The sequence below is a fragment of the Schistocerca serialis genome, chromosome 4, assembly GCF_023864345.2.
Source record: "Schistocerca serialis cubense isolate TAMUIC-IGC-003099 chromosome 4, iqSchSeri2.2, whole genome shotgun sequence".
Taxonomy (NCBI): Eukaryota; Metazoa; Arthropoda; class Insecta; order Orthoptera; family Acrididae; genus Schistocerca; species Schistocerca serialis.
Genome location: NC_064641.1, coordinates 416533041 through 416548040, shown reverse-complemented (window position 1 = coordinate 416548040; position 15000 = coordinate 416533041). Strand labels below are relative to the sequence as shown.

The window sequence follows — 15000 nt, the reverse complement described above, 5'->3', positions numbered from 1 at the left end:
GATAAGACGGTCACGGATGAAGCCAGCGGTGGAGATCGGCTTCTTCGTGAAGAGGTCCGCCCAGAAGTCCAGCAGACCGGGGATGTCGGGTGGCGGCTGCAGCAGGGTGCCGTCTAGCAGGCCACACACGCAGCGTGCACGCGACCTACGGAAGGCGTCCTGTGTCCGCGCGTATTCCCAGCGGCGCCGCTTGCGCTTCTGCAGCGGCGGGTCGGCAGGCGGCCGCTTGGATGATTGGCGCGGCCGCTGTGTCCTGGTGATCGACCTCTCCCCTCTGGACCCGACCGACGCAAGGGCATCCGGGAGCATGCCCAGGATGACATCGGGCGGCGTTCCCCGCCCCAGACCAATAACTCGATCCAGAGCAGAGAAACGCTGGGCGGAAGCAGGTAGCCCCGCCAGATGCTCCCAGATGGCGGCGTCAGTCGGCCCCTCCGGCGGCGGCCCGGTGGTGTCGGCCGCGAAGTCCTCGGCTGCGTCGACGGGTGGCGCAGCGGCCTCGCCCGCGTCAGGCAGCGAGCTCGCTGCTCCCCGGCGGGACGCCGGCTCTTCCCCCCGACCGATCTCAAGCGCCTCCATGAGTTGGCGGACGAGCTGCTTGTGGGCAGCTTGCCGCCGTCGGCACTTAATTGCCTCAAGCGATCGGTCGGGGAACATCCTGATAAGTTCTTGATTGACAAAGAAGAACCGGGCGTCCCTCTCAAGGAACAGTTCGGCCTCTGCCTTGGCGAGCGACAGGACTTCTTCCTCCGTCCACCTCGCGCGATGCCTCTCCGTGACGATCTCCGCGTTGGCGGCCGCAAGGTGTTGGCGGCGGCGATGGACCCCGAGACCGTTCTTCGTGGTAAATGTGCGGTGGCACTCACTGCAGGCAAAAGGAGCATTTTCGTTACGGCCGGTTGGCCGGATAGGTGCTGGGGTAGCTGGGGTGGCACCTTCAGCGGAAGGGCCACCATCTCTTCTTTCTTGTATGCTGCCCCCAACTATAAAGGGATAATGCGAGGGGGGGCTGGTAACCCCCCCAAGCCCCTGGTGCGGTCTTCCACTCTGCAAAAATCAGCGGGCCCACGAGAAGGGGAGAAGACCGCAGGAGAGGAGATGCTAAGAGGGCTAGGCCCATGTATTGCGCATCACTCTCCCTGTAACTACAACCCAAGGAAGGCACCTCGCAGCAGCAGAACGACTATATCAAGACCGCACTTCGAAAAGCCAAGTCCGGATGCAGCCACACCGCCGCCACTTGAGTCATAGTTACTCCCGCCGTTTACCCGCGCTTGCTTGAATTTCTTCACGTTGACATTCAGAGAACTGGGCAGAAATCACATTGCGTCAACACCCGCTAGGGCCATCGCAATGCTTTGTTTTAATTAGACAGTCGGATTCCCCCAGTCCGTGCCAGTTCTGAGTTGATCGTTGAATGGCGGCCGAAGAGAATCCGCGCACCCGCGCGCCCCCGGAGGAGCACGCTAAGGCGGACGCGGCCTCGCAGCAAGGAAGATCCGTGGGAGGCCAAGGCACGGGACCGAGCTCGGATCCTGCACGCAGGTTGAAGCACCGGGTCGCGAACGCCGCGCAGGCGCGCACATCCTGCACCGCCGGCCAGCACGAGGCCGACCAACGGCGAGAGTAGACCACGCCCGCGCTAAACGCCCGCACTTACCGGCACCCCTACGGCACTCACCTCGCCCAGGCCCGGCACGTTAGCGCTGACCCACTTCCCGACCAAGCCCGACACGCCCCGATCCTCAGAGCCAATCCTTATCCCGAAGTTACGGATCCAATTTGCCGACTTCCCTTACCTACATTATTCTATCGACTAGAGGCTCTTCACCTTGGAGACCTGCTGAGGATATGGGTACGAACCGGCGCGACACCTCCACGTGGCCCTCTCCCGGATTTTCAAGGTCCGAGGGGAAGATCGGGACACCGCCGCAACTGCGGTGCTCTTCGCGTGCCAAACCCTATCTCCCTGCTAGAGGATTCCAGGGAACTCGAACGCTCATGCAGAAAAGAAAACTCTTCCCCGATCTCCCGACGGTGTCTCCGGGTCCTTTTGGGTTACCCCGACGAGCATCTCTAAAAGAGGGGCCCGACTTGTATCGGTTCCGCTGCCGGGTTCCGGAATAGGAACCGGATTGCCTTTCGCCCAACGGGGGCCAGCACAAAGTGCATCATGCTATGACGGCCCCCATCAACATCGGATTTCTCCTAGGGCTTAGGATCGACTGACTCGTGTGCAACAGCTGTTCACACGAAACCCTTCTCCGCGTCAGCCCTCCAGGGCCTCGCTGGAGTATTTGCTACTACCACCAAGATCTGCACTGACGGCTGCTCCAGGCAGGCTCACGCCCAGACCCTTCTGCACCCACCGCCGCGACCCTCCTACTCGTCAGGGCTTCGCGGCCGGCCGCAAGGACCGGCCATGACTGCCAGACTGACGGCCGAGTATAGGCACGACGCTTCAGCGCCGTCCATTTTCAGGGCTAGTTGCTTCGGCAGGTGAGTTGTCACACACTCCTTAGCGGATTCCGACTTCCATGGCCACCTTCCTGCTGTCTTAAGCAACCAACGCCTTTCATGGTTTCCCATGAGCGTCGATTCGGGCGCCTTAACTCGACTTTTGGTTCATCCCACAGCGCCAGTTCTGCTTACAAAAAGTGGCCCACTTGGCACTCCGATCCGAGTCGTTTGCTCGCGGCTTCAGCATATCAAGCAAGCCGGAGATCTCACCCATTTAAAGTTTGAGAATAGGTTGAGGTCGTTTCGGCCCCAAGGCCTCTAATCATTCGCTTTACCGGATGAGACTCGTACGAGCACCAGCTATCCTGAGGGAAACTTCGGAGGGAACCAGCTACTAGATGGTTCGATTAGTCTTTCGCCCCTATACCCAGCTCCGACGATCGATTTGCACGTCAGAATCGCTACGGACCTCCATCAGGGTTTCCCCTGACTTCGTCCTGGCCAGGCATAGTTCACCATCTTTCGGGTCCCAACGTGTACGCTCTAGGTGCGCCTCACCTCGCAATGAGGACGAGACGCCCCGGGAGTGCGGAGGCCGCCGCCCCGTGAAGGGCGGGAAGCCCCATCCTCCCTCGGCCAGCGCAAGGCGAGACCTTCACTTTCATTACGCCTTTAGGTTTCGTACAGCCCAATGACTCGCGCACATGTTAGACTCCTTGGTCCGTGTTTCAAGACGGGTCGTGAAATTGTCCAAAGCTGAAGCGCCGCTGACGGGAGCGATTATTCCGCCCGAGAGCATCCCGAGCCAACAGCGGCGCGGGTCCGGGGCCAGGCCAGGTAGGTCCGTCATCCGGGAAGAACCGCGCGCGCTTGCCGGGAGCCCGAGCGCCCAAAGGGGCGAATCGACTCCTCCAGATATACCGCCGGGCAGCCAGCCAGGACACCGGGGCTCCGCCCAACAGACGCGAACCGAGGCCCGCGGAAGGACGGGCTGCGCACCCGGGCCGTAGGCCGGCACCCAGCGGGTCGCGACGTCCTACTAGGGGAGAAGTGCGGCCCACCGCACACCGGAACGGCCCCACCCCGCGGCGAGTGGAAAGGCAACCGGACACGACCCCGCCGCGGATTGCTCCGCGCGGGCGGCCGGCCCCATCTGCCGAGGGCGGAGGCCAGTGGCCGGATGGGCGTGAATCTGACCCGTTCGACCTTTCGGACTTCTCACGTTTACCCCAGAACGGTTTCACGTACTTTTGAACTCTCTCTTCAAAGTTCTTTTCAACTTTCCCTCACGGTACTTGTTCGCTATCGGTCTCGTGGTCATATTTAGTCTCAGATGGAGTTTACCACCCACTTGGAGCTGCACTCTCAAGCAATCCGACTCGAAGGAGAGGTCCCGCCGACGCTCGCACCGGCCGCTACGGGCCTGGCACCCTCTACGGGCCGTGGCCTCATTCAAGTTGGACTTGGGCTCGGCGCGAGGCGTCGGGGTAGTGGACCCTCCCAAACACCACATGCCACGACAGGCGGCAGCCTGCGGGGTTCGGTGCTGGACTCTTCCCTGTTCGCTCGCCGCTACTGGGGGAATCCTTGTGAGTTTCTTTTCCTCCGATTACTAATATGCTTAAATTCAGCGGGTAGTCTAGCCTGCTCTGAGGTCGTTGTACGAGCTGTCGCACGCCACACCGCCAGCCGGCTGTGCACGCTACCGAGTAAGTACCGGTATGCGAACCGCCAGGCGACGGGCGCGCATCGCACGTTTAAGGAGACGCGGCCGGCCCCACAGGCGGCCACGACTCTCCTAGGTCTGCGAAGCGGGGCAAACGCCGCCCGCTTCAGTATACGTAGCCCACCCTCAGCCAGACGTGGCCCGGGAACGGAATCCATGGACCGCAATGTGCGTTCGAAACGTCGATGTTCATGTGTCCTGCAGTTCACATGTCGACGCGCAATTTGCTGCGTTCTTCATCGACCCACGAGCCAAGTGATCCACCGTCCTGGGTGATCTTTTCATAGTTTCCACTATCTCTTTCAAGACAGTTGCATAGGCGTGACTGAGGCGTGTGGCCCCTGTTCCAGCGTTCAGTGTACAACGGCCTCACGGCCGATGGGCGTCGTACGGCTCCACACCGGAGCGGACAGGCACTCGGGCGAAAGTCATTCAAAACCGGCGCCAGGCGCCAGGTGCCGCAGGCCAGGCGCTCCAGCGCTTCAGCGCTCGTACCACACAACATTGCCGTTAGTTTTGAGACGAACGCGTGGTTCCGCACGCAGCGCACGGCTACTGCGAGCCGTACAGGTAGCGTGTTGCGCGACACGACACGCACATCGAAAGACATGCAGTCTAGTCGGTAATGATCCTTCCGCAGGTTCACCTACGGAAACCTTGTTACGACTTTTACTTCCTCTAAATGATCAAGTTTGGTCATCTTTCCGGTAGCATCGGCAACGACAGAGTCAATGCCGCGTACCAGTCCGAAGACCTCACTAAATCATTCAATCGGTAGTAGCGACGGCGGTGTGTACAAAGGGCAGGGACGTAATCAACTCGAGCTTATGACTCGCGCTTACTGGGAATTCCTCGTTCATGGGGAACAATTGCAAGCCCCAATCCCTAGCACGAAGGAGGTTCAGCGGTTTACCCCGACCTTTCGGCCTAGGAAGACACGCTGATTCCTTCAGTGTAGCGCGCGTGCGGACCAGAACATGTAAGGGCATCACAGACCTGTTATTGCTCAATCTCGTGCGGCTAGAAGCCGCCTGTCCCTCTAAGAAGAAAAGTAATCACTGACAGCACGAAGGATGCCACGCGACTAGTTAGCAGGCTTGAGTCTCGTTCGTTATTGGAATTAACCAGACAAATCGCTCCACCAACTAAGAACGGCCATGCACCACCACCCACCGAATCAAGAAAGAGCTATCAATCTGTCAATCCTTCCGGTGTCCGGGCCTGGTGAGGTTTCCCGTGCTGAGTCAAATTAAGCCGCAGGCTCCACTCCTGGTGGTGCCCTTCCGTCAATTCCTTTAAGTTTCAGCTTTGCAACCATACTTCCCCTGGAACCCAAAAGCTTTGGTTTCCCGGAGGCTGCCCGCCGAGTCATCGGAGGAACTGCGGCGGATCGCTGGCTGGCATCGTTTATGGTTAGAACTAGGGCGGTATCTGATCGCCTTCGAACCTCTAACTTTCGTTCTTGATTAATGAAAACATACTTGGCAAATGCTTTCGCTTCTGTTCGTCTTGCGACGATCCAAGAATTTCACCTCTAACGTCGCAATACGAATGCCCCCGCCTGTCCCTATTAATCATTACCTCGGGTTCCGAAAACCAACAAAATAGAACCGAGGTCCTATTCCATTATTCCATGCACACAGTATTCAGGCGGGCTTGCCTGCTTTAAGCACTCTAATTTGTTCAAAGTAAACGTGCCGGCCCACCGAGACACTCAATAAAGAGCACCCTGGTAGGATTTCAACGGGGTCCGCCTCGGGACGCACGAGCACGCACGAGGCGGTCGCACGCCTTCGGCTCGCCCCACTGGCAGGACGTCCCACGATACATGCCAGTTAAACACCGACGGGCGGTGAACCAACAGCGTGGGACACAAATCCAACTACGAGCTTTTTAACCGCAACAACTTTAATATACGCTATTGGAGCTGGAATTACCGCGGCTGCTGGCACCAGACTTGCCCTCCAATAGATACTCGTTAAAGGATTTAAAGTGTACTCATTCCGATTACGGGGCCTCGTATGAGTCCCGTATCGTTATTTTTCGTCACTACCTCCCCGTGCCGGGAGTGGGTAATTTGCGCGCCTGCTGCCTTCCTTGGATGTGGTAGCCGTTTCTCAGGCTCCCTCTCCGGAATCGAACCCTGATTCCCCGTTACCCGTTACAACCATGGTAGGCGCAGAACCTACCATCGACAGTTGATAAGGCAGACATTTGAAAGATGCGTCGCCGGTACGAGGACCGTGCGATCAGCCCAAAGTTATTCAGAGTCACCAAGGCAAACGGACCGGACGAGCCGACCGATTGGTTTTGATCTAATAAAAGCGTCCCTTCCATCTCTGGTCGGGACTCTTTATTTCTTCATTATCATGTTACAATGTAACCTACTACCTAATACATTAGTAGGTCCTATATTTTACTATTTCTAAGTTCTATTTGCAGCTATAATATTTAACACTACAGGTTTATTTACTACACTCCATCACTACACCGAGCGGGGTGGCGCAGTGGTTAGCACACTGGACTCGCATTCGGGAGGACGACGGTTCAATCCTGTCTCCAGCCGACCTGATTTAGGTTTTCCGTGATTTCCCTAAATTGTTTCAGGCAAATGCCGGGATGGTTCCTTTGAAAGGGTACGGCCGATTTCCTTCCCCATCCTTCCCTAACCCGAGCTTGCGCTCCGTCTCTAATGACCTCGTTGTCGACGGGACGTTAAAACAACACTAACCTAACTCCATCACTACTATGGGGTTAATCTACCTATTCACTATTCTATGTTACTGTTAGTCTAATATTCCTAGATTTTAGCTTTTTTTCCTAAATTGTTATGTTCTACTTGCTAATAGATGTTGTTATTACTACTAATCTACCTGCAGCGTAACAAGTGTGCCAGAATAGATACAAACCTACTTGTTGGCCTTTCCCACTGAGCTAATCCCAGTGGGAGTGCCCCTGGCACTGGGCTGGCCGGTGACATGTTCGCTGCAGTTCTATACTATTTATATTACCCTAGTTTGATCTTATAACTAACCTTATGTCTAATGTCAAGTTCGGTGCGTAGTCAAGTTCGGTTTAGATGTACTACCCCCCAACCTATTCCGAAAACCTGGCGGATTCCAGCCGTGAGGCGGCTGGCCAAGTCCACGTCCCGGTGGAACAGGGGGGCGTACGCGACAAATCCGGTGTGTGTTTATTTATCTATTATTACCAAGATATTCTCTGAGGACTTTGCTCGAGATTTTGTTTGTCAAGTGGTTCAGGACGTTAAATGTATTTTCGTGCGTGAGCAAGTGGTACGTGTCATTGTTCGGCAATTGTTCCCTAAGGTGTTGTGCATCATCGTCGAAGAGGGGACACTCGTACACCACATGGTCTGGAGTGCCCAGCACTGCTCCACAGTCACACGCTGGTGTTGCCCTTTTCCCGAACCGACAAAGATATGTCGGGTAGGGTCCGTGCCCAGTAAGAAAGTGCAGAAATCCCCTTGTTGGTTTGAAATAGGTGAGTTCTAGCCGTTCCTTTATGTTGGGTAGCAATTCATGTGTTCTTCGGCCAGTTTCGTCGCTGTCCCAGAGATTTTGCCATAATTCCATGCCTCTTCTTTTGATACTTTGTTTGTCCCCCACATATATCCCCATAATTTCTTCTATTTTTTCCCTTCGATTTTTCTTCATCCAATACCAGGCGGCCTGTTCCCTGATTTATAGGTCCAGTGGACATAGCCCCATCAGTACTGATAGTGCCCCTCCTGGAGTTGTTCTATATGCGCCCACTGAACGTATGAGCATGTTACGCTGCACTCTTCTTACGGCCACGGCAGGCATGACCCTCGTGAGCCTGTGTGCCCAGACCGCTGACCCGTAACCTACTATGGATGTAAGGATGCTATTATGGTATAATTTAATAAGATCAGGTGGGAGGTGGAATCTTTTATGTCCTATTCCTATTAGGTTGTGTAATACTGTGAGAGATCTTTGTGTTGCTGTGTCTATGTGCGATGCATAGTTCCACCTCTCGTCGACGATGACACCAAGGTACCGGGCTTCACGGCGCCTAAGTACTGGTAGACCATTTATTCTTACAGTTGGATTTCTTGTGAGTTGGCCTTTGAGCAGCAGGTAAGTTGACTTACTGGGTGCGATAGTCATTTTAGTTTTGTGACACCATATGGTCAGTATTGTTATAGCTCTTTCTATTTTTGGTTCCAGATCTTCGCGGCTGCGACCGCCGACCAACAGGAGGAGGTCATCTGCGTAGGCTATGACCTCTAGCACATCTTCACTGTTCTTTAGTTCTTCCAATAGAGGTTCCATGTTTATATCCCAAAAGAGTGGCCCCAGGACAGATCCCTGAGGACACCCCTTGGTGATTTTCTTACTGACTTTACCGCTAGGGGCCGATAGCCAGACCTCCCTGTCATCACAATAGCTCCTCAGACAGCCATATAGCAGCCCTGGGCATTCTTTCTCCCGCAAGCAGGAGAAGAGCGAAGGCCACCACAGGTTGTCAAAGGCGCCACTAATGTCCACCATGATGCCGACTATGTACTTGTGCGGGGCAGAGCCACAGACATCCGCAGCCAGGGCGATTGCGTCAGACGCCGATCGCCCCGCCCGAAAACCGAACTGCCTGTCACTCATCCCGCACAGGACTCGGTGTGTAGCCAACCTGTCTGCTAGCAGCCTCTCAAAGAGCTTGCCCAGCAAGTCCAGCAGACATATGGGTCTGTATGACTTGGCTTCTTTGGGGTCTTTATCCGGGCCTTTCTTGATTATGACAACGTTCGCCCGCTTCCATATGGAGGGGAAGGTTCGAAGCCGTAAGCACTCGTTGTACAGCTGAGTGAGAGATGCCACCAGCTGGGGGGCGAGGTACTGTATCACCTCCGCAGTAATACCGTCTGGGCCAGGAGCTTTGCCTTTTTTAAGCGCTTTTATTTGGGAGTTTACCTCTTCTTCAGAGAAGGGGTAGACCACACGATTGTTTTCATAGACCTGTTGGTTCTCTCTTCTTATTCTCTGTTGTTCTTCTGTATCATCTTCCTCTCTATCGTCCAGCAATAGGGCATGGAGTAGGACACCCGCAGTTTCCTGCCAGGTCTCCGTCATCCGGTCCCCACTCCTTACGGTAGATAGCACCATGGGTGATTTAATTTTCTCCCTTACTATTTTGTAAGGTAGTCCCCAAGGGTCTGTAGCCAATTGGCTATGCACATATTTCTCCCAGCTCCTCATCCTGACAGCCTTAAGTTCCTGTTGGAACTGTTCCTTGGCTTCTCTGTATATCTGCAGCCATCGCTGCTTCTCGTGCCAGACGACACACCGCTGGTAATACTTCCTCGCCCTCCGTACTGCTTGGCGCATTTGCCCCAGTTCGGCTGACCATGGTGAAGGGGAGGCCGCGACAGCCCTCCTCCTGGTTGGTACGGCTGCCTTAACTGCCCTGGTTATCGCACTTGTGAGATCTCGGGCGTATTCTTCTACGTTGACGTCACCCTCCAGCAATGCAGGGATGTCACACTCCCTAGCCAGCCGGTCCCAGTCGGTTTTGTTATAATTAAGTTGCGTTTCCCACTCTATGTCCCAGTGGCACTCTCTGTCTCCAATAGCGAATGTTATGAGGTTATGGTCACTTGTGGTAATCTGGTCCCAAACTGTCCAATTGGATATTTTTGTAACAAGGTTTGGCGTTACCAGGGTAACGTCAATGTTTGTACCGTGTCCTCCCCCCCCCCCCCCCCGGTGTAGGTGGGAGGATTTCCCTGTTTATTAGCGACCATGAGTTGTAGTGACATGATGGTGTCAACAGCTTTTTCTCCTCGGTCGTCTTGAGTGCCACTGAACCACAGGGGGGATTTTGCATTGATGTCCGCAGTCACAAGAATTTTTTGCCCCCGCAACGCCGTGGCTATTTGCACAAGCTTATCTAGGAATTCATCTATTGGTCTTCCGTACTGAAAGTACATATTTACCATGTATAATATTCCTGTGGGTGAATGAAGCTCTACGACGTTGCAGTGGTCATCCAAAAATTGTGCCAATACGGTGGCTCTCAATGCTTTATTTGTGATTATGACTGCGGCTTTTGGTTCCCCTGCATTATATATTTGCTGCCAGTTGGCTGCAGTGAACGGGATCCGTCCAGCCAGGGAGTATGGCTCCTGTATGCAGACTACATCTAGACTCTTCTCCTCCACCACCCTCCGGAGTTCCTGCAGAACCATTTTGCTATTATGCGCGTTTATCTGTCCCACTCTTAACTGGCTCACGTGGGAAATATGTATGAATGTGAGATTCTGGCCAGTTTTTGCGCCAATCGTGTGCAATTCTGCCGTTGGTGATGACAGACTGGTTATATAGTTCATTGAGATCGAACTTTTCATTGCGCCTTTCAAACACTTTCTTAACCAGGTCTTGCAGGGCTCCGAAGTCTGTGGGGAGATTCATTGTCTTGAGCTGTATTCTGTCTACAGCCTCCATCACTGGGAAAGTAATGTCTCTGCCGTATTCATGGCCGACACGCACCACATGCCTCAAGGCTGCTGTGAGGGTGGCCGGCTCCTCAAGTCTGGACAGCTGTAAGGCGTGCTCCAGGTTGGGATAAATCCTGGCAGGATCTATTCCCGGCCCTCGTACTATAGGTGGGCATATTGGTGTAGCTATGTTAGTTGGTTCACTAGTGCTGCTTATTTTGTTTACTTGCACTTGCTCTTCCTGACTTTTTATATTCGGAAATTCTGTCACTGACAATCTCCCTACCACAGGATGCCCGAGTGGTCGTGCTTGATCTATAGACGACCTTTGTCCCCAGTTTAGAGGGGAGGGTGCTTCTTTCTGATCACAAGGGTCTGTTTGAATACAGACATCTTTCATTGTGATAACAAGGTGTTGTGACCTAGTGATCTTCTGTATGAATTCTTTAAATTTGTTGGCCCTTAATGCATCCCTCAACCTCTTGCTGGGAGACTTTCTTTTGGGCTTCCTGCTCCCATTTGGGGGCTCAGCCATAGTCGATTCTGGCTATGAGTCTTTGCTCAAGCATCCTGTAGGTAGGGCAATTTCTACCGGTGGTGTTACATGGCTTTTTGCCTCTCTTTGCACAAGGTATGCAAATTCCGGTTTTGCTGCAATTTCTCCTTGTATGTTCCTCTGACCCGCACTTGGAGCAAGCCGGCCTCCTCTCACAATGCTTATGTATGTGATCTAAGTCACCACAGTTGTGGCATCTTGGAACCACTAAGTAATCTCGCACATTTATTGCGTGGAAGCCTATATAGACTCTCCCCATAGTAGTGATTCTGCGCCACATCTTTCCAGATACCTCGGCAACGTGATGTACGACATCACGCTCCCGGGGCCCTGTTTTGAAACGTAATTTGAAGTCGTTTCTAAAACTTTCCCATTCCATATCGTCGAAATTTTGATTATAAAGTGTCTCATATATATCTGATTCTGTCAATGCTGTTGGTATGTCATAAAGGATCACCAGCGGATTTCGTTTTTTAGGTGGTTCACATTTGACTGCTGTGTTTAATTTGGCATTTTTTAGAATTTTATCCCTGTCTTCTTCAGTTGCTACGTCTACTACTACCACGTTTTTTGTCGCCTTGACTTTATTTTAATTTTATCCTTAGCAGGGTCAATTGTAGTGGTGAATATTTCCTGTACTTTTTTGATTGTTTGCCCGGGCAGGGGTCTTAAAAAGACCGCCGTGTCCGGCCTTTTGGTAACCTTAGCAATTGTCTCTTTTGTGGTTTGGGGTTTTGTGACTGCTTGTGTAGCCACTGCAGCCCAAGTTTTGGTTGGCTGCTGTCTTAACCTGTTGTTTTCCTTCTCGAGTTCTTCGAGTCGCCCCTCAAGCTTAGCACTTGCAATAGCCCAAGCGACGAGCTCATTTTTGATTGCCAGGACTGCGGCCTGGCTGATTTTGCCGTTTTTCACACTCGAGTCAAGAATTTGGTTAATTTTAGTATGTCGTTCGAGTGTGTTTTGCTCGTTTTGTTCCGCTTCCTCCTGTGAGGCAGGAACAGTAGCAATCGACGCCCTCGAGGTCGCACTAGAATCACTCGTCTCTGTTTCGGCCATGTTTATAGACGAGTGAAAAAAGGATGGGAGCCCGTCTCTTGCCCCGGACCGGCTCCTCTGGCATGGGGGGGGACTCTTGCAGCTCGCCCACCGACCTCGCCCCTAGGTCAAGGGCACTCCAGAGCTGCAGGGTTCAGCGCGCCGTTGCCAGCGCACTGGTCCCCGTCGAAGGCCTCGTCGTCGACGATTTCACTCGACGCTCCTCGGCAAGTGCACCCCGCACTCCGGAGAGGCGGATGCACCCCTCGCCCTTCGCCGCCTACTAGCCCGAGTTTCCACCTGAAGGCCAAGGACCCACTCCTACTCAGGTGGTGGGTCGGTCCCCCAGTCGTTCGGCGGTCTGGGCCCATCTAACCTAGCCCAGGCGATGTCACCACCTCCTGGGTTTGGCAGAACACGCCCCGGTTACCCAGGGGCGCGGCGAAGCACCCTTGCCGACTCGCGCCGCGATCCCACGCCGACAAACGAGGTCGCCGGCATGCAGAGCACCTGCTGGTCTGTGCCCTGCGAACAGAAAGGGACTGGTGTTCGGTCCCTTGACACAGCTCCCCCTGTGCCACGCACCCTTCGCTTTCGCATCGGGTTGGGTCGCAGCTCTCCCTTTTGTCGCAAGGCAGAACGCCAAGCTTAACATCTGGCACCACGGGAAGGTGGAAAGAGCCACTTGGGAAGGAGAGGCTATGAGAGACGCATCACTTCCCCTGCGAGGACGGTCGCGGCACACCCGACTGGAAAGCGATACGCCCCAGTGCGAGCTTCCGTGCCCTACGGCGCGCCGGCAGCGGGCGGGCCCGCCCCGAAACGCGCCGTCAAACGACTGACCTCACGCCAGACTCGGGACTCTGTTTGCATGTATTAGCTCTAGAATTACCACAGTTATCCAAGTAACGTGGGTACAATCTAAGGAACCATAACTGATTTAATGAGCCATTCGCGGTTTCACCTTAATGCGGCTTGTACTGAGACATGCATGGCTTAATCTTTGAGACAAGCATATGACTACTGGCAGGATCAACCAGGGAGCTGCGTCAACTAGAGCTGAGCAGCCGGCCGCCCGGGAGTGTGTCCCGGGGGCCCGCACGAACACGCAAGCGTCCGCTCAATTATTCTGCAAACAGGAGGAGGCTGAGCTCCCCTGCACAACACACCTCGAAACCCTCTCAGGTCCCGGCGGCGCGCAGCGCCGTCCTAAGTACTTGGTCGGGTTCGAGAGAGGCGCAATCGCCCGGAGTTAGGCGAGTAGACGCTTTAGGTGCGACCACCCGTGCTCCCAACTGAGCTTGCCGCTGCCGACAGAGGCCCGGGAGCGTGCTGTCGTGGCATTGCCGGCGGGAGACAACACGCGCCACCTACGGTGACCGGCAGCTCCAACGCCAGCGCCACAGAAGGACAAAAGCCCCACTTGGGTGCCGAAGCGAACTCTCCCAGCACAGCGCACGCGCCAACACGTCCGCACAGCTGCGATACAAACCACCTGCGAGAACCGCTGGGGCGACCGAGCAGCAGACGGCGTCGCGGCGCCGAGCGCCGGGCGGCGGCGCATCCTCAGCGCACACAGTCCTCAATCGGACCAGCACACTGCAGATGGCCACCGCGCTTCGCACCGGGCCCGCGAGGACCTACTTTGGCCGCAAGGCGCGCGCGAGCAGGGGGCGCCGGCGCGCAGCTGCGCCACCTGCCGCGTTCGTCGGCCGGCGCGCCTGCCACTGGCCGCCCCCACCAGCCGGCTGTAGCGCGTCCGCCCACGCAGCGCGCTGCCAGCACGCCAGGCAGCCCCCCCTCACCGGCGGGGTCGGTCCCACCAAGCCACCGCCGCGTATCGCTTCACACCCACATGCCATTCACGTTCGTGGGCATGGTGGGTATCGCTGAAACAACCGGTTACTAGCTCAACCGATCGTCGCCATCACTGATTCACCTCTAGCGAGAACAACCGCACCACAACGGGTTACCGGTTGTTCATTTGCGTAACGTCACCAGCAAACGTAGACGTCCATCGCCATTTGCAACTTCAACGAGTATTGCATGCCTGTGTCAGGTGTCACAACACACTTCGTCTGCCCACATACACGCAACAAACTATATTGCGACGGTTGCGGTTAGGCAACACTACACTAATTTAACGAGTTGCATAACAATTACAGAGCAGGTTAAGGCGCAACGTGCGTCAGGTTAAGGAACAATATGGGTTAGGTTTAGGCGCAATGTAGGTTAGGTTAAGGCACAACGTAGGTTAGGTTAAGGCACAATGTAGGTTAGGTTAAGGCACAATGTAGGTTAGGTTAAGGCACAACATAGGTTAGCTTAAGGCACAACATAGGTTAGGTTAAGGCACAACATAGGTTAGGTTAAGGCACAACATAGGTTAGGTTAAGGCACAACATAGGTTAGGTTAAGGCACAACATAGGTTAGGTTAAGGCACAACATAGGTTATGTTAAGGCACAACATAGGTTAGGTTAAGGCACAACATAGGTTAGGTTACGGCACAACATAGGTTAGGTAAAGGCACAACATAGGTTAGGTTAAGGCACAACATAGGTTAGGTTAAGGCACAACATAGGTTAGGTTAAGGCAGAATGTAGGTTAGGTTAAGGCACAACATAGGTTAGGTTAAGGCACAACGTAGGTTAGGTTAAGGCACAACGTAGGTTAGGTTAAGGCACAATGTAGGTTAGGTTAAGGCACAATGTAGGTTAGGTTAAGGCACAACATAGGTTAGGTTAAG

General features: G+C 54.4%; 1 long non-coding RNA gene, 1 other non-coding gene and 1 pseudogene across 2 annotated transcripts in view; 1 reads left to right on the top strand and 2 right to left on the bottom strand.

Annotated features, from left to right (window-relative positions):
* LOC126475639 (large subunit ribosomal RNA) overlaps window positions 1–4118 on the bottom strand; it is a 7929-nt pseudogene extending 3811 nt beyond the window's left edge.
* LOC126474990 (uncharacterized) overlaps window positions 2373–15000 on the top strand; it is a 28604-nt gene continuing 15976 nt past the window's right edge. The window contains exon 1 of the long non-coding RNA XR_007586628.1: window positions 2373–2499. This is a non-coding gene — a long non-coding RNA (uncharacterized LOC126474990). The remainder of the gene's footprint in view (window positions 2500–15000) is intronic.
* LOC126476455 (5.8S ribosomal RNA) lies at window positions 4307–4461 on the bottom strand. The gene has a single exon (XR_007586989.1). It is a non-coding gene; the product is annotated as a 5.8S ribosomal RNA (ribosomal RNA).